Source organism: Sturnus vulgaris, unplaced genomic scaffold (genome assembly GCF_052056855.1).
Source record: "Sturnus vulgaris isolate bStuVul1 unplaced genomic scaffold, bStuVul1.hap1 Scaffold_452, whole genome shotgun sequence".
Taxonomy (NCBI): Eukaryota; Metazoa; Chordata; class Aves; order Passeriformes; family Sturnidae; genus Sturnus; species Sturnus vulgaris.
The window spans coordinates 11,377-31,517 of NW_028276476.1; the positions used below are offsets into that span (position 1 = coordinate 11,377).

The 20,141-nt window shown below is 47.6% G+C and overlaps 1 long non-coding RNA gene across 1 annotated transcript; it reads left to right on the forward strand.

Annotated features, from left to right (window-relative positions):
* Window positions 1–1,190: 1,190 nt before the first annotated feature.
* Window positions 1,191–19,189, forward strand: LOC148217705 (uncharacterized). Its single transcript, XR_015800836.1, has 5 exons — window positions 1,191–1,694; window positions 5,805–6,033; window positions 8,360–8,478; window positions 9,022–9,212; window positions 17,734–19,189. It is a non-coding gene; the product is annotated as an uncharacterized LOC148217705 (long non-coding RNA).
* The last annotated feature ends 952 nt before the right edge of the window (window positions 19,190–20,141 follow it).

Genomic DNA, 20,141 nt, shown 5'->3' on the forward strand with positions numbered 1-20,141 from the left:
AGGGCAGAGCAGCTCCGGGCCGAATATGTGCAGGCACCCGTGACACGGGACTGGACGAACGAGGGGACGACACGGGGAGGAAAAGACACTCGGGGGGAAGAATGACCCCGAGGACCGAGAGGATGCAAAAGAAGATGACCGAGAGGAGACCGAGAGCCAGCCGATGAGCCTGGAAGAAGATGCTAGCACGATGATTTATCGCAAAGAGAGCAAAGATGGATGCCTGAGAATCCTGGGGTCACGATGCTCCCCCTATGTTTTCAAAGTCCTAATTCCTTGTAATGGATCTGTGAGGGCTAGGGCTGTCAATACAGCTCAGAACAAGACCTGAAAAGACAGACCGGATGCTACTATTGAGAGATAAGATTCTGATATCTGAGCTCCCCGGCCGAAAATTAAAAGGCGCTGGCACCTGGCCGATGAATATAGAGATCGGAGAGGTTAAGAGGGACCCCGGGGATTCCGGGATGCCCCTCAAAGGGCTAGAGAAAAACAGGTGCGACATAAGACAGACAAAAGACACGAAAAGCACGAGGGACAAGTGACGCAACACCCACGGAGACTGCTCTGCCCGGCGTGCCTCGGCGCTGCGATCAAACAGATCATCTTTAGGGGGCCTAAGGGGCCGCTTCCTGGACGTCCCCATCTGCAAATCTGCCTCCGAGATCCCCCCTAAAATGTCCACACCCACCACCTCGCTCCCACCCCCTATGTGTTGGCAGCCCTCCACTTATCTCTCCGAAGTCCGGGGATGAGAATCCGGGTCTGCTGGGAAGGAAGGAGGCCCCGCCCTCTGGGAGGTTCCTGCGGTCACCGGGCTGATGTTTCCGAGTCAGCTAGAATAAAGAAAAGGAAACATCACAGCTGGTGCTAAGAAACTCATTGGCCAAAACCTGACAATTCCCTTACTCACCGTGTCCCGAGAAAGCCCGGGTCTTCGGGACATAAGCTTCGACAGCTCTCAGAGGCTGAAGCCACCGTCAGAGGGTATGCCTGGCTTAAGAAGAGAGAAAGTGATGAGGCGTGGCTGAAAATGGAGTTGACCCACCCTCCTCCTCCCGACATCCCGGTCTCACCGCAAGTCCTCTGCCTTTGTGGAAGGCACGCCGGATGGCACCCTCAAAAAGGAGAAGGTGAAGGCTTCATCACAGACTCCTGTAATGCTTTTAGAGGGGTCTTCAGAGCACTGAACCAGGTCTGGCAGCCGGTTCCCGAGGAGGTGTCAGCTTCAAGTGAGTCGAAAAAATCTCAAGTGCAGTACCGGACGCTACCTGGAATTTCCGGAAGTTGTGTTCCTCCTAAAAAAACAAAACCGAAAGCTCTTTACCACCTCTGAACACACAACCCAAAATCATTGATGCAAATACTCACTGTTTTTGATGCTGTTTTCTTCACTAAATCTTCAAAGCCTTTGCTGCTTTAGATACCTAAAAGCATTTCCTGAAAACAAGCTGAGATAAGGAAAAACAGCCTCTTCACAGAAGTGGCAGGAGAGCCCTTATCCTAGCTGATCCCTGAGAGGGAATGAAGGCCCTCAGCAAAACCTGGGGTTAATATACCCCTGATTGGGCCCCGCCTGGCACACCCAGGAAGAGGAGGAGCAAATCCCACCAGGGATAAAAGGCCTCAGAAGAGCTGCAGCTGTTTGGCTCTCCTGACTTGAATTCAAGAGGAGGAAATTCAAGGAGAAAAAGGTGAGTCTTTTCTCAATATAAAAGAAAAGTTTTCAGGGAAATGAAAGCACTTTCCTTTGGGCAACAACTGCTTTGAGAAAAAGGGCAGAAATCAGGTCAGAAATAAAACTTTGTGTTTCATCAGCATAGCTAAATAACTCAGGTAATTTATTAAGCTGCATAATTGCCCCTTAACAATTGCTAAGCAGTGCAGCAAATGTGACTAAGCAGTTGGGACTAGAAAGGAATGAGATGAATGGCCTAAGTCTCACAGACACCTCCATTTAGGGTTATCTATATTATAAATAGAAACAGTAAAAATGAAAATTCTCTGTGAAGCAAAACTCACCCCCAGTTCCCCAGTCTTCAGTTGGGAACAGTTGTTTCACGTTCCAAAGGCAGCAAGGCTCGTAAGTGACGGCGGCTCGGGCGTGAGAGAAATGCCGATTCCTTCAGAATTTTAGCAAGCGGAAGCAAAGCCGTAAATGGCGACTGTGGGCCTTTTCCCCGTGAAACTAAACTCATCCTCCCGGTTTGCTAATATGAGTTTGGGGGAGTCATTTGTCGCTCCAAAGTCATCGAGGGTTCTAAACGGTGGCTAAACGAGTCAGAGAGAAATCCCGATCGGTTTGAAATTTTAGCGGGCGGAAGCCCGGTCCCGGGCACGGGCCCTGGACGAGAACATCGGCGCTTTTCTCTCTGAAACAAAACTCACGTTCCCAGTTTCCCGATGCGAGTTTGGAGGAGGTGTTCGTCACACCAAAGACGGCCGAGTTTCTAATTGGCGGCAGCTCGGGTCCGGCACGAATCCCGATCCGTGCGGCGTTTTAGCTCGGTCTCGGGGGGCAGGGCCCCGGACGCGAACGGTGGCCTATTTGTCTGTGAAATAAACCTCGCTTCACCGGTTTCGTAACGCCTATTTAGAGGAGGCTTTCGGCACTCGAGGAATAGCCGGGGTTTTAAGCGGTGGCACTTTGCGTCGGAGAAATGCCGGTCCGATCGGCATTGTAGCGTGAAACATCTCGGTCCTGGGCACGGAGAGCTGGAGACGAATGGCGGTCCTTTTCCCTGTGAAAAAATCCTCGCTTCCCCAGTCTCCCGGTATCGGTTTTGAGAAGGCTTTGGTGGCTCCAAAGGGAGCCGGGGTTCTAAGTGGCCGCAGCTTGTGTCCGGCAGAAATCCCGATCCGTTCGGCATTTTGGCGGGCGGAATCTCGGTCTCGTGCGCGGAGCGCCGGGCCCAAATGGTAGCCCTTTTCCCCGTGAAACAAAAATCCCTCCCGTCATCTTGACGGAGGCCGTGCCCGAGACCGAGACGCGGGACTCTATGATCCGAGTGATAAAAAGCACTTTCTTGTTCTGACTGCGCCTTAAATACCGTTATAAATGTTCACAGGCAAGCGCTTGCGATTGCTTGAAAGTTCAGGTTGCTCAGCTCTCTGACCAATAGCTCCTGCAGCTCGGTTTGGGACACATCGGTCAAATCCTTATCTATCTCCGATTCTGTCCGGCAGTAGATTTTGCCATTCGTTGTGCCGTAGAGGGCTTTGTTCCCTAGCGTTGCGGGGCTAGCGCTCGTAAAGGCAAAATCCTGGCGTACGGTTCTTGAACCGTGTGAGTGTGTCCTGATCGTGAGAGCGAGTGGGAAAGAGAGCTCGTTTGAGATGTGCTTTTAGCAGGAAGCGAGTGGGAGTTTGGACCCGCGGTTCAGTTCTCGGGCGACTGAAACGGCCGGGGAAAAACGAGGCGAGTGGGGTGCGTGAAACCCTTAAAAACTCCCTCCCTGCTGTTACCGTGGTGCGTGCGTTGTGGTTACCAAAGACAGTATATTCACTCTAACTGTATTTCTGAGGCAATACTGCCTTTTGACTTGTGCAAAAAGTTATAAGGGAAGCACAGCCCGAGTGAAAGAGTTTATTAGGAAATGAGGCATGAATATGATTTTAAGTACAGAGGCTGTGTTTGCAGATTGTTGAAATCAGAATAAGAGCAGCGTCAGTGTAAGGATCCAATCTAACCGGATGAATAGAAGCAATTCCTTTACCTCAGTGGTTTGGGCTTGACCCACGGGAGTTTGTGAATTCAGTGAACTAGTGGACAGACAGGAGGAATAAGAGAACATATTTTAAAAGTTTATATCGGACATCTGCTGGAGGACTTGTGGCTTTGGATTGGGAGCTGTGGAAAATTTAGAGAGTTAAGAAAGAGTGAATGAAATAGCTTGTATTTGTAAGAATTTTCCTGCAGTTTTTGGTGCATCTAGAGGTTGGCCTCGTGCCCGGGTGCTATTACTATCGTTCTTCTGCTAACCAGCACAGTAAATGTAAACAACAGCTCCTTGATGGAGCTGGTAAGTGGAAAGTTACATTTAGTACCCGAGCTGTGGGCTGTAAGAAAAAGTCTAGGAAAGGATTGCAAGGATCTTGTCTTGCTGAGTGAAAAGCAGGACAAGAAGCAAAGGACAAGATAATAAGAACTAAAGCAGAGGTACCGGTTTTGTTAAGGAGGGATGACGGGAACTAACCAGAGTAAAGAGATCCCTAAAACCAGTCCTTTGGGGTGCGTTTTGGCACATGGGAAGGAGCTAGCGGGGCACGGAGGCTCAGAGAACCAAAAGACCCTTGAAAAGTTTTGTACGCAATGGTGGCCGCTTTATAACTTGAGGGGGGAGCCAGGTGGCCCTCAGCTGGACATTTACATAATGAAACTTTGTTACGGCTTATGTTATTTTTGAGACACGGAAATGGGAGGAGGCGACTTACGCTGAGCGTTTGGGGGTTTTTTTGGTTTTTTCTCTCCTGAATCACCCTGAGTGACAGAAAGATTGTGGACCCAGAGCCCCCTCTGACCCCTTGGTATCGGTCTTAGAAAAAGACAACGAGACTAAATTAAAATAATGTTGCAGTACGTGCTCCGTAAACCGACGCTGCGCACACCCTGATAAGGTGTATCCAGCTAACCCTCTGGAATAAGAACCGGGGAATTTGTTTGAACCACCCGCTAAAAGGCAAAGGGGGGTGAGAGGGGAAGCAAATTTAAGACGGTTATTAACCTCAACTCCCGCTTTACCTTCTACTTCTGAAAAAAAAAAAAAGCCAGCTAGAGTTGCTTCAGCTCCTATTCCCTCATTCCACCTCCTGAAATTTCTATGTCCCATCCCCCGCTCCGGTCCCACTCCACCTCCTGAGATTTCTTCTTCTATCCCGACTCCGGCATATGTTCCATCCCCTGCTCTAGTCAAAGCAATTTCTATTTCAACTTCGGTATCCAGAAGGAAGAAAAGGTGATGATCAAAGAAGAGGAGACTGAAAAGAGGAACGGAGCAGAGGATCTTACCCTAGGAGACCCTCCGGATGCAATAAAAGTAGGGAACAAAGAAAAAAAAACTTTTGATAAACACGGGAGCAACATATTCAATGCTAAATAAAGCCTTAATACCAATAACAGATGATTATGTCACGGTAAAGGGGGCAACTGGCCAATCTGAAAGGGCTTATTTTTGTAGCCCATTGAAATATAAGTTTGGGAAACAACGGGGAATTCACAGGTTTTTACGTACGCCCTATGCTCCATTAGCGCTTTTGGGTAAGAATCTATTGGAACTATTAAAAGCAAAAATAATATTCAAAACTGGGGAAATTAGTTTGGAGGTAAATGATCAGCAATACGTGGGACTGTTAAATTTAATGCTAATAACCAAAGATATTGCGGCTGAAAACAAAGAAGAAATTATTAAGAAAATAATAGATCAGCTGCTCCCTGGGGTGTGGGCCTCCAATATACCGGCGAGAGCAAAGAATGCTCTGCCTGTACAAATCTGGCTTAAAGAAGGAAAACAACCGGTTAAAATTAGACAATACCCCTTAAAAAAGGAAAGTAGGGAAGGGATTGGTCCAGTAATTAAGAACTTTTTGCAAATAGGACTACTAAAAAATGTCAATCTGATTTTAATACTCCTATTTTGTCCGTAAAAAAGCCCGATGGATCGTACAGGTTAGTACAAGATTTGCGAGCTGTTACCGGCGGTAGCCAACCCCTACACCTTGTTAACTCGTTTAACATCCAAACTAACCCGGTTTACTTTTTTAGATTTAAAGGATGCTTTCTTTTACCTTTCTCTCCATGAAACCAGCCAGAAAATTTTTGCATTTGAATGGGAAAATCCCAAAACTGGACGTAAAACTCGGCTCACGTGGTGCGTACTACCCCAGGGGCTCAAGAACTCCCCTACCATATTTGGAGAACAGCTGGTAAAAGATCTAGAATCCTGGGAAGCTCCATCAGAAGAGGGACAGCTGCTACAGTATGTGGACGACCTCCTGATAGCTACTGAAACTCAAGAAGCATGTATGGAGTGGACGGTAAGCCTCCTAAATTTTTTGGGGGTCTACAGGGGTATCCCAGAAGAAAGCCCAGACGGTGACATGAACAGTTGTCTATTTGAGCTATGAGATTAGTGCTGGACAAAGAACCTTGGGACGGGATCGCAAGGAAACAATACGCCAGACCGCAACACCCCAAGAGGTGAAAGAACTGAGAACCTTCTTGGGCATGACAGGGTGGTGCAGACTGTGGATTTACAATTATGGGCTGTTAGTCAAACTCCTATATACCTTGATTACAAAAGGAAGCAGAGATCTCCAGTGGATGAAAGAAGCAACACGAGCCTTTGACCAACTAAAGAGGGCTCTCATGTCAGCTCCGGCCCTGGGACTTCGAGATGTGAGTAAACAGCTCTTTCTGTTTTCTCACGAATAGCAGGGGATTGCTCTGGGAATACCAGCGCAAGACCCGGGCCCGTACCGGAGGGCAGTCGCCTACCTCTCCAAACAGCTGGACGCGGCAGCCAAGGGGTGGCCAGGGTGCCTGAGAGCTGTTGCAGCGGTAGCACTGAACATCCGAGAGGCACGCAAATTCACCCTAGGCCAGAAGATGACCGTGGCAGTATCCCACACGGCGTCTGCAGTCCCAGAGGTGAAAGGAAGACGTTGGCTTTCCCCACAAAAATTTCTAAGTACCAGGCCATACTAACAGAATAAGATGATGTTGAAATTGTGGTAACTAACACCGTCAATGCAGCTTCTTTCCTCAGCAGGAGTATGGGAGAACCAGTGATCCGTGACTGCCTGGAGACCACTGAAGCCGCTTACTCCAGTCGCCCGGATCTGAAGGACACCCCTCTCGGGGACGCCGAGACCTGGTTCACCGATGGGAGCAGCTACAGCATCAGTGGAAAAAGACATGCTAGGTATGCAGTTACCACAATAGAGAGGTGATAGAGTCCGGACCATTGCCAACAAATACCTCTGCACAGAAGGCTGAAATAATCACCTTAACCCGGGCCTTAGAGCTAGCTGAAGGAAAAAAACAACATGTATACACCAAAAAGTGAGCTCTGAATTGGAAAAAGGAAATGAGCTGGTGGACTGTGATAGGTTGACTTAGGAAGAAGAAACTCAGAAGACATTCTTCCTAAGGGAATTTCCTCTGTGGGGGTTGGGATACCTGCAACAGCCAATTAGAGAAAGTTAGTTCGCTCCGTGAACACACATTTTGGGGAAGGTAATCCGGAACCGACCCTCTTTGTCTTCCGGCGGCTGAGCAGGTAACATCAACCCGAGCTTCCCTCTCCCCCATGTGGGGGGGGGGAGGCTCGGGAGGCCGCTTGGGCCCCGTTTGCCAACGAGGGGGACCCGATGGCCAGGGGGAGAAAAAGTTGTGTGATAAGACCTTCACGGCTTCCTCCTCCACGGGCCTGCGGCTCTGGCGTGGGGGGAGGCTGACTCTTGCTGCCGCCGGACGGGCCGGGCCTGCCCGGGTGGCCATGAGCAGTGTGGGGCTGTAGCCCAGCCCCAGAAAGGCTGATTAACACCTCAGCTGCCTCCCAGCTCGGCCTGAGCCTGGCCCAACTCTTGTAGTTGTGTTAAACTTTAACTCTTTAGTGCTCAGATAAGATTTGCAAAGCCTCCAGCCTTTCCTTTGAATATGAAAGGGAATAAGAAGATTTCTGAAGTCAGTGATGTAAGAGCTAAGTTTTTAAGATGGAAAGAGAATGAGAAGATGCTGAAATGGCTGAAAATCTTTTTGTGAAATCGTAGGAATGAACTGATGTACTGAATATTCCTATAAACCGTGGAAAGAGACATGGGGGGATGGAAATGTTCCATTTAATAGATGATTTGACTAAAAAGCACCTGTGTTGAGAATTTCTGTCCTGAGAAAAGAAGGGGATTTTGGTTTTCTGAAGATGAAGCCTGAGCAGAGAAAAAGGAGACAAAGAGAATCTTTGCTGTCAAACATTTCATTCTTAAAAGTAATACCCCATGAGACAGACATGGCCCACATCTACAACTTTGGGACGGTTGTAGAGTTGGGAGGAGCGTCACGGTTGCAGGTTCCCGGGCGGATGCAAATCGTGAAAGATAAAACCACAAGAGAACTGGTTTTTTCCTTCTTGTGGGAAAAATCCCTACAACTTCCACAAGAAGAAGCTTCTTTCTCCAGAAGTGAACTGAGAAAGACTAAATTGGGCACTGACCGAAGTATTTGTTATATGTTTGTTTTGTTGTTATGAAGATTGGGAGAGGGAGGGAAGGAGTGATCTAAAAACTCTTATTCTGAAAAAAATTTTTTTTTCCTCTCTTTTTGTTTGTGTAGTTAATAAATTTTCTTTTATACTCTCTCAAGTTTTAGGCCTGCCTTGCTCTCTTACTCCTGGTTCTGTCTCACAACAAGAAAAATAAGTTTATTCAAATTAGCAACTCAAACTCAAGACATGGACAGAAAGGCAAAAGAAACAGCTAAAGGTAAGGTAATTATTAAAACAATTGAGGCATCTTTAATTCTAGATGGGCAAATTTCTATGAAAGGTAAGCCAGGATACAATAAAAGGGACAAAAGGCTCATTGGAATGAGTAAAGTGAGTAAATGGGATGAGTAAATGAATAGATGGAGCGAGTAAATAAGTAAGTAAATAAAATAAGTTTTAAGTGCTTTTAGAGAGTAAAAGATCTTAGATGCCTGAGAAGTAGCACATGCTCTAGTGAAGGTTAAAAAACATGCTAGTGTTTCCTTAAGGGCTCCAAGAACCTAGCTTCAGATACAATAGTCAAGAATATTGCTTACATTTTTCAGTTAAAACAAGATAGGCCACGTGCGTAGTTTATACGTAGCCTAGCGTGCTAAAAAACTACAATTCTAATAGGTTAAGGAGTAGCGGTCCGAGTTTGTGTCTTAGCTTGCTTGGAAGTTTCTATAAAAGAACACGCCTCGGGGAGAGCCGGGGCTTCATGCCGTGGCTTTATGCCATTGCTTTAATGCCTTTGCTTTGCTCTGTTTTTGCCTTTGAGACTGATGCAGTTCTACAAGAAATAACTTTACAGCAACCGTTAGCTGCTTCGCTTTTTTAAAAAGGAGAACAAGCCCAACAGCGTAGGAGCCCTTAAAGGCACCCGGAGGTTTCCAGAAACTCGTTACACTCCCCACGGATGAAGACCCGTCTATTGGCCGAGGACCACGAGGACGTCCGTCTCCTCTGCTGGTAGCTATTTTCCCTTCCCTCTCTCTTTTTCTCTCTGTACTTTGTTTCTTATATCTCTCTACTCGATCGCAACTGAGTTGTTGCCATCTAAAAAAAATGCATTGCTGTGAAAAAACTCATTTTGTCCCCTGCCATTTGCCTGTTTGCACCTTTGAGATCAAAAGAACCATCACGAGCCCCGCCCCGTATCAAGCGGATCGTGAGGGTAAATTGGTGTCACGGACAGGATTTTCTGGCAGACAGAAGGGATGCGAGGTTGTCTGTAGTCTGTAGCAGGGGAAGGAAGTCTTACTCCAGCCGCACCTAGCTGGCCACCTTGAAAGGGTGAGCCTGTCTAGAAAGCAAGGGGGGTAATTCTGATTTCCCGCAGACTGCAGACACCTTGGTGTAAAGCATCCCCACACTCGCTCGAGGGCTCTGTCGTCAGAATTTCACAAAAGATCTACTGGTGCAAAAGGCGGGACGCTGTTGTTGTTGTTTTTTATGATGTTTGACTGCTTGGTGTAGCTAAAAGACAACCCGGTGTTTTGTAACTAAGGACTGCCTTCCAAGTAGTTTGGTCTCTTCACCCGCACAGGGAAGCGAAGGGGGGCACACAGGGGAAGCTGTTTCGTTGTGTGTGGTAACTTAAGAGATAGACCTCCCCGTTGTGGTTTTTACTTTTCCCTTCACAAAATGACTGAGAATTCCACTGTAACAGATAAAGCTGCATTTTGTGCTCTATTAGCTAAATATAGGGGCAGACCGTCCCAAGGTGGGTAAAAATGGGCCAACAAAAATTGGTTTAATCTAGAAAATACCATTGATAGAATATGTTCTTTTGCAACATGAATCAAAGTTCAGACGGGGCAACAAGATAACCGTACTCTGCTCGGTTTTGGGAGCTTCTCTTTGTCCTGGTTTTGGGCAAATTTGGGGGGAAAACCTCCAGAAGGAGCCCCCAGACAGCAAACCCCACGACTCCTCCCCCCCACCCCACTGGGTTCGGGAAGAATTTCCTCGGAGAAGAGTGGGAGAAAAAACCTGTTTATTTAACAAGCAAGACACTCCCCAGCACAGGGAAAAAAGACAACACCAGCTGACAAAAAAAACTCTTTCACCGTTCTGAAGGGATGACAAACTCAGTCTCTCTGGCGAGTGGTCGCCCAGTTATCAGTCTCTGGCGCTTGGGAATGGCTGCTGCCGGTGACAGAGTGTAGACTCCCGGTGTTTCTTGGGGTTTCCCAGGTCCCCGTCCGGAACAGGTTCAGATGGTATCCGGGAGAGGGAGGGGACGGGGTGGAAGAGAAAACAGTCCAGGGAAAAAGTTGGACTGCCTAGCTGAACTAACTAATAAGGAAAAAGCAAGGGCAAAGCGAAGGAAAGAAAAAGAGGCAGAAGCGAGCAAGCAGGCAAGCAAGCAGGCAAGCAAGCAGGCAAGCAAGCAAGCAGGCAAGCAAGCAAACCGAGCTAAAACCTCTCCTAAACATAGACCATGGGGGAGGTGAGCCGGCTGATAACAAGACAAAACAAAGCTTCACTCTCAGACTCAGTCCTGGAAGCACAGAACATAATACCAAACATAATCAGGACACACGATTGGAGATACAAACACCATAACATCACCCTAGGACATTCCACCCCTTATCTCCATATCGTGAACATACTAAACAGCATGTAAAAACTTCAGCAAGTAGAAATTTCCATCTTTCACTTACTCGGACACATTTTCTTCCATCTCACTTGCTCAAACCTTCGACACTTACACATTTCCTTCTATCTCACTTGCTCAGACCTTTGACACTTACATATTTCCTTCTGTCTCATGCTGCCTCACCCCACAATCAGATCTCCCTGAGGCACACATCGTGTTGTTCCATCTCTCTGCATTACCCACCATGTACAACCTGGTCCTTGAGCAAAGACAATCCCACGAATGGGTTTGTCTGTACTCGGGGCAGAATTGATCCAAACTGCCTTCCCTAACAAACCTCTGATATGTGCCACTGGGACTTTGTCTCCATCTACCATATTCAGGGACTCAGACTGGGCAGGGCCCGCTCGGTTGGTGGAACCCCGGGTGTTAACTAACCAAGTGGCCTTTGCTAAATGCTGCTCCCAGTTTTTGAATGATCCCCCACCCAATGCTCTCAAGGTGGTTTTTAACAGTCCATTGTACCTTTCCACTTTCCCTGCAGCTGGTGCATGGTAGGGGATATGGTACACCCACTCAATGCCATGTTCCCTAGCCCAAGTGTTGATAAGGCTATTCTTGAAATGAGTCCCATTGTCTGACTCAATCCTCTCAGGGGTGCCATGCCTCCAAAGGACCTGCTTTTCAAGGCCCAGGATGGTGTTACGGGCTGTAGCGTGAGACACAGGGTAGGTCTCCAACCATCCAGTGGTGGCTTCCACCATGGTCAGTACATAGCGCTTGCCTTGGCGTGTCTGGGGCAGTGTGATGTAGTCAATCTGCCAGGCCTCTCCATATTTGTACTTGGACCACCGCCCCCCATACCAGAGGGGCTTCATCCGCTTGGCTTGCTTGATGGCAGCGCATGTCTCACAGTCATGGATAACTTGAGAAATACTGTCCATGGTTAGATCCACCCCTCGGTCTCGTGCCCACTTATATGTGGCATCTCTGCCCTGATGACCTGAGGCATCATGGGCCCATCGAGCCAGGAACAACTCTCCCTTGTGTTCCCAATCAAGGTCTATCTTCGACACCCCTATCTTTGCAGCCTGATCTACCTGCTGATTGTTTTTCTGCTCTTCATTAGCCCTACTTCTGGGAACATGGGCATCTACATGGCGAACCTTCACAGGTAATTTCTCTAACCGGGTAGCGATATCTTTCCACTCTTCAGCAGCCCAAATTGGTTTTCCTCTACGCTGCCAGTTAGCCTCTTTCCATCTCTCCAACCATCCCCACAGAGCATTGGCTACCATCCATGAATCGGTATAAAGGTAAAGCTTTGGCCACTTCTCTCTTCCTGCAATGTCTAAGGCCAGTTGAACCGCTTTGAGTTCAGCAAGTTGACTGGATCCACCCTCTCCTTCAGTGGCCTCTGCTACCCGTCGCGTGGGGCTCCATACGGCTGCTTTCCACCTCCGATTCATCCCCACAATGCGACAGGAACCGTCGGTGAATAGAGCATAGCGTGTTTCCTCTGCTGGCAGTTGGTTATATGGTGGGGCTTCTTCAGCCCGTGTCACTGGTTCTTGTTCCTCATCTGTGACACCAAAACTTTCACCTTCAGGCCAATTTGTAATTACTTCCAAAATCCCAGGGCGATTCAGTTTTCCAATCCGGGTGCGCTGTGTAATGAGGGCAATCCACTTGCTCCATGTAGCACTGGTGGCATGGTGGGTTGAGGGAACCTTTCCTCTGAACATCCACCCCAGCACTGGTAGTCGGGGTGCCAGAAGGAGTTGTGCTTCTGTGCCAACCACCTCTGAGGCTGCTTGGACCCCTTCGTAGGCGGCCAAGATCTCCTTCTCTGTTGGGGTGTAGTTAGCTTCAGACCCTCTGTAGCTCCGACTCCAAAATCCTAATGGTCGGCCTCGAGTCTCACCAGGCACCTTCTGCCACAGGCTTCAGGACAGACCATGGTTCCCGGCTGCAGAGTAGAGCACGTTCTTCACATCTGGTCCCGTCCTGACTGGGCCAAGGGCTACTGCATGAGCAATTTCCTGCTTTATCTGGGCAAAAGCTTGTTGCTGCTCAGGGCCCCAATGGAAATCGTTCTTCTTGCGGGTGACCAGGTAAAGAGGGCTCACGATCTGACTGTACTCAGGAATGTGCATCCTCCAAAAACCTATGGCGCCTAAGAAAGCTTGTGTCTCCTTCTTGTTGGTTGGTGGGGACATAGCTGTGATTTTGTTGATGACATCAGTAGGAATCTGACGTCGTCCATCTTGCCACTTCACTCCCAGGAACTGGATCTCTCGAGCAGGTCCCTTAACTTTACTCTTCTTGATGGCGAAGCCGGCTTCCAGGAGGATTTGGATGATTCTCTCTCCTTTCTTGAACACTTCTGCTGCTGTGTTCCCCCACGCAATGATATCATCAATATATTGTAAATGTTCTGGAGCCTCACCTTTTTCTAGTGTAGTCTGGATCAGTCCATGGCAGATAGTAGGACTGTGCTTCCACCCCTGGGGCAGTCGATTCCAGGTGTACTGCACTCCCCTCCATGTGAAAGCGAACTGAGGCCTGCACTCTGCTGCCAGAGGAATGGAGAAAAATGCATTGGCGATATCGATAGTGGCGTACCACTTTGCTGCCTTGGACTCCAGCTCGTACTGCAGTTCCAGCATGTCCGGCACGGCAGCGCTCAGTGGTGGAGTCACCTCATTCAATGCACGATAGTCTACGGTCAATCTCCATTCTCCTTCAGATTTACGCACAGGCCAGATGGGGCTGTTGAAGGGTGAGTGGGTTTTGCTGACCACCCCTTGGCTCTCCAGCTCACGGATCATTTTATGGATGGGAACCACAGCATCTCGAGTTGTTCTGTATTGTCGGCGATGCACTATGGAAGTGGCAATTGGTACCTTTTGCTCTTCTCCTTTCAGAAGTCCTACAGTACTTGGATTCTCAGACAGTCCAGACAAGGTGTTCAATTGCTGGATGCCCTCTGTCACCACAGCTGCTATCCCAAATGCCCACCTGAATCCTTTTGGATCTTTAAAATACCCCCTTCGGAGGTAATCTATGCCCAAAATGCACGGGGCCTCTGGGCCAGTCACAATAGGATGTTTTTTCCATTCATGTCCAGTCAAGCTCACATCAGCTTCCACCAAGGTAAAGTCCTGTGATCCACCTGTCACACCAGCAATAGAAACAGATTCTGCCCCCACATATCTTGATGGGACTAATGTGCATTGGGCACCAGTATCAACCAAAGCTTTATACTTTTGTGGTTCCGATGTGCCAGGCCAACGAATCCACACAGTCCAGAAGACACGATTTTCCCTCGCCTCTCCCTGGCTAGAGGCAGGGCCCCTCTAAGCCTGTTTATCCTTCTTTCCTTGGGCATATGTCTTAGAGGTTCCTTCAAGGGGATCAGATATATCATCATCATCATACCTGGCAGCTTGGCTACGGGCAACTGGAGCTGCTCTCCTTTTGGTGGAACTTCCTCTTTGGGTCTTGCCTTCCTTCAATTCACGCACCCGTTGTGCCAGAGCAGCAGTAGATTTTCCATCCCATCTCCTCATGTTTTCTCCGCAATCACGTAGGAAGAACCACAGCTCAGCTCGTGGGGTGTACCTCCTCTCCCCATCAGGGGAACGTCTGCGTTGGATACCAGGGCCTCTAATTTGTACTGCTGAGATTTGGAGAAGGTCCTCTTTAATCTCCTCCCTGAGTCTTTTATGATTCTCCTCTATCTTGTCTTCTAATTTCTGCAGACGTGTTTCCACAGCTGCAATTCTGGCATGTGTTGGGCCATGCACAGCATCTGCATATGCTCGGAGCTTCTTTGCCATATCAAGCACGGTCTCATCCCTCTCGTCCCGCTTCATTATTGCTAAAGCAGAAGCGTATTCATGGGGCCCAAGTCGTACAAGTTTTCGCCACATCACAGATGTACATGGTACCAAGTCCGGATTCCTAGTTGTTATGTCATCTGAGAAGATAATCTCTGCCACTGCCATTTCTCTCAGGCGTTGGATCCCTTGTTCTATCGTCTTCCAGTGGGTCTGCTGCATATAAAGATCATCTGCACACAGGTATCTTTGTGCTACACTGTCCAGGACCCGTGCCCAGAGGCTGTGAGGGTTAGGCCCTCTCATCATTCCTTGGTCGATGACAGGATCATGTGACAGGGATCCCAAATGCCTGGCTTCAGTGCCATCCAGAATTGTAGCCTCGCCTGCAGCATCCCAAAGACGGACCAACCAACTAATTATAGACTCATCAGGTCGTCAGGTGTAATCCTTTCTTAGGCCACGGAGGTCCTTTAGGGAAAAAGACTCAATATTGGCCTCTGATCTTTTACCAGTTGCTTTGACTCCTGGTTTTATGTCAGGAGGCGTCGAGGGTCCTTCTCCTGCATCATCATCATCATCATCCACTGGTCGATCAGTCTTGTCTGTGCACTTTCCACTTCTCGTGCTGGTAGCAACAGCCATTGGTTGAGGCTTACTGACAGGTTTAGCTGCTGGCTTAGGCTCACTGTCTGGTGTAGTTGTTGGCCTCGAGCCTGGGGTGTTGGCTGCAGCCTGAGTGACTGGGATAGTGGCTGATTTATCTGCCTGTCCCCCTTCCTCTGTCTGCTGCCCTACAGTATCTAGCAGGGTACGGTAAGCATATGCCAGGGCCCAGCTCACTGCAATGATCTTCTCCTTAGAATTACCATGGCACTTCTCTTTCAGGTACTTTGCCACCTCAGCTGGGTTCTGAATTTGTTCACATGGAAAATCCCAGGATGTAGGGTCAGAAAATTCCTTTAAGATTTGGCCCATATCCTCCCATTTCCCACACCGTTCAGGATTCCTCACGCCTGGCTCTACTCTGGGGTCAGGGGTCTCAGCCCCTCTAGAAATCTCAGCTCTCATTCTAGAGAAACTGCAGACTGTATAGAGAAAGCTTACTATATTAAACACCAGAAAGATGGTCTCTTTAACACTCAGGGGGAACTGAACATTCTCTAATAAGGATGTAACAAATTCAGAGGAGAAGAAGGAGAACAAAGGCTGAAAAGCCTCATCCCCTGCTTCTCCTCTAACAAACTGAGTGCACAACCACAACCAAGAACCATACATTCCTGGAACAGATTCCAGCACCTTTATAAATCTCCTGCAGGACATTAAAACCAAGCCCAGCCCGATGGATATTTTGGTCAATGCCCCTCTGCTACAGAAATTACGCATTAGGGACAATACCAGAGCTATTTCTGGATAAGCAAATAAACCCAGGGACCACAAAGGTATTAAGACTTCAAAAAACCCTAGGGACCAAAAACCCATGCAGGCCTCCACCCCAAAAGACATGAATTCCAACAACATAGCCAATAACTGCTCTATACCAACACAAAAGAATTTGAACCAAATTATTATTATTAGAACAGGGTTTTTTCCCACTTTCTCGAGCCTCGAGTTGGGCGCCAATTTATTTGTCCTGGTTTTGGGCAAATTTGGGGGGAAAACCTCCAGAAGGAGCCCCCAGACAGCAAACCCCACGACTCCTCCCCCCCACCCCACTGGGTTCGGGAAGAATTTCCTCGGAGAAGAGTGGGAGAAAAAACCTGTTTATTTAACAAGCAAGACACTCCCCAGCACAGGGAAAAAAGACAACACCAGCTGACAAAAAAAACTCTTTCACCGTTCTGAAGGGATGACAAACTCAGTCTCTCTGGCGAGTGGTCGCCCAGTTATCAGTCTCTGGCGCTTGGGAATGGCTGCTGCCGGTGACAGAGTGTAGACTCCCGGTGTTTCTTGGGGTTTCCCAGGTCCCCGTCCGGAACAGGTTCAGATGGTATCCGGGAGAGGGAGGGGACGGGGTGGAAGAGAAAACAGTCCAGGGAAAAAGTTGGACTGCCTAGCTGAACTAACTAATAAGGAAAAAGCAAGGGCAAAGCGAAGGAAAGAAAAAGAGGCAGAAGCGAGCAAGCAGGCAAGCAAGCAGGCAAGCAAGCAGGCAAGCAAGCAGACAAACCGAGCTAAAACCTCTCCTAAACATAGACCATGGGGGAGGTGAGCCGGCTGATAACAAGACAAAACAAAGCTTCACTCTCAGACTCAGTCCTGGAAGCACAGGACATAATACCAAACATAATCAGGACACACGATTGGAGATACAAACACCATAACATCACCCTAGGACACTCTTGTAGCTGCCGTAGAAACTCGCCCTAAGCGAGGAAGCGAGGAAAACACAATCGTAGATTCTTTACAAAACTTAGTTGAAATTTTGTAAAAACAATTAGATGAAGAAAGGAATGAAAATCGTTTGTTATGAGCTGCCCTAAGAGAAGAATGTGCCAAAAAATCAAGGCAGATTGAAACACCCACAGAAAGAGAGGAGAAGGAAATTGTTCATATTAATCAAATTTATCTCCACAGACGAGCCAAATTCCTTTAGGAAATCAAATAGGAAGTTTGTTAAAAGGATCTGTGTGACGTTCATCGTATGTAAGAAGCTTAGATTGATGACACCGAGAAGTCATATTACTATAAACTGGGTGATAAGGATCAACGCTTAGATGAGAGCCATTTTTTCCTATACAGTGAAACAAATTATAATTGTCCATAGTGAATGAGCCTAAAATTTCTAATTCTTTGAAGGTCAGATTTATCAACTCTAGAATTATCAATCTAAGTTCGTTGTCTCGAGCTAGGGGTGGGGAAAATGTGATGATTATTATATGGCCAATATTTATCAAAAGTAACATTATCAAAACCTTCTGGGAAAGGCACTCCAACTACATGAGTAAAGCTTCCTTGTAAAAATAAAAACAAAAGGTTAAAAACACCATACACCTGCACAAATAATAATACAACTCCATCTTTTTTCTTGATCCGTTCCTGGCAGTCAGTTTTCTCCCGGTGATTCTGCGCAGTTTCGTGTTCAGGTGCCTGTCTCCTGGCTTCCACTCACAGGGTCACTAGCTGGATAATGAATGGAGCAAAGAGCTGGAAAATCGAACAAGGCACACAGCAAATCTCTTCCCCACACGGTGATGGGTTTCTGCACCAGATAGGGGCGAATCAATGCTTTCTTTCCTTCTGGTCCTATAACAGTAATCATAGATTTACTTTGCAAGCAAGGAGTGCCACCTCCGTGTAAGGGTCGGTCCGAAGTTCCCCTCGATTTTGCCTCCCGACCGTCGCAAGGAGACCTCGAGGACCCCCACCCAGGCTGACTCCCGACAATGGTTTGCCGGCCGGGCCAAGGTGGATGCTCGTGACTGTGTGCTGGTGTATTGTGTTCACTGGACTGTGCTGTCGTGGCACCAACCAGAGGTCGCGTTGTACCAACTGAGGACTGCTTGACCGTACCTGTCTCCTGCAGCACCACACAATGGTCCATAAATCTTCCCACCTCTTGGCCAGAGGCCGCTCACTTTGGATAAGGACTATAAAGAGCGACCCTCTGGAAAAGACCTTTTGAGATCTCTCCACCGAGGAAGACACGTCTACCCCCTGGAGAAGACCCCTGAGATCTCCCCACGGACGAAGACTCGTCTATCGGATGACCCACGAGGACGCCCGTCTCGTCTGTTGGTAGCTATTTTCCCATCCCTTCCTTTCCTTCCCCTTTCCCTATACTTTGTTTCCTATACCTCTCCCCTTTACCGTAACTGAATTGTCGGCATTTGATGAAATGCATTGCTGTTGTTGAATAAACTGATTTTGTCCCCTGCATTTTGCCTGTTTGCACCCTTCTGATCAAAAGAACCATCACGAGCCCCGCTCCGCATTAATAGAGGATCGTGACATTAAATTGGCCTCACGGACAGGATTTTCTGGCAGACAGAAGGGATGCGAGGTTGTCTGTAGTCTGTAGCAGGGGAAGGAAGTCTTACTCCAGCCGCACCTAGCTGGCCACCTTGAATGGGTGAGCCTGTCTAGAAAGCAAGGGGGGTTTTTCTGATTTCCCGCAGACTGCAGACACCTTGGTGTAAAGCATCCCCACACTCGCTCGAGGGCTCTGTCGTCAGAATTTCACAAAAGATCTACTGGTGCAAAAGGCGGGACGCTGTTGTTGTTGTTTTTTATGATGTTTGACTGCTTGGTGTAGCTAAGAGACAACCCGGTGTTTTGTAACTAAGGACTGCCTTCCAAGTAGTTTGGTCTCTTCACCCGCACAGGGAAGCGAAGGGGGGCACACAGGGGAAGCTGTTTCGTTGTGTGTGGTAACTTAAGAGATAGACCTCCCCGTTGTGGTTTTTACTTTTCCCTTCACAAAATGACTGAGAATTCCACTGTAACAGATAAAGCTGCATTTTGTGCTCTATTAGCTAAATATAGGGGCAGACCGTCCCAAGGTGGGGAGGAATGGGCGAACAATAATTGGTTTAATCTGGAGAATGTGATTGATAGAATATATTCTTTGCAACATGAGTCAAAGTTCAAACTGGGCAAAAATAAAACCATGCTCTGCTCGGTTTTAGGAGCTTGTCTTACGGCAGCTATAGAAACTCACTCTGAGAGCAGAAATGAGGAAAGAACAATTATAGACTCTCTACAAAATCTTGTTCAAATTTTGCAAAAAGAATTATATCAAGAAAGGAATGAGAACCATTTGTTGCTAGATGAAAATAATTTGTTAAAAGCTGCCTTAAAAGAAGAATGGGACAAAAATTCAACTTAGGGTGTAACACCAAAAGAAACACAGGAGAAGGAAGCTATTCACATTAATCCAATACACTCTCAAAAAGACCTAATTTTGATGAAAAATTGTGGGCAACACTGCTGCCCCAACTTGAAACCTGTGATTAAAATAGAATATGATTATATCAGTGATGCACCCCTCGAGCAAACTTCTCCACAAGTTCTGAACAATGTACCAAATCAATCTCCTCCACAGGCTCTGGGAGTTGAGCCAAAGCAGTACACCTGCACTGGGCTTTCCCAAGGGTCTGAACATTCCCCCACTTCGGCCCACCACACTTTAGCCCAGGAATTAGAAAAGATACCCAAACCTGACAATACAGCTGTCTATCAATACATTGATGATATTCTGGTGGGAGGGGATGAAATAAAAGTAGTGGGGGATACCCAACAAAAAAATAATCTCTCATTTGGAAAACCCTGATTTGCAAATTTCCTCAGAGAAAATTCAAAAACCTTCTCAGGAGGTAAAGTTTTTGGGAATTTGGTGGAAAGGAAGTATGACATGTATTCCACCTGATACTCTAACCTCCCTGGATCAAATTAAATTGCCTGAATCCAGGAAAGAGATCCAACAGGCTCTAGAATTATTAGCGTTCTGGAGAA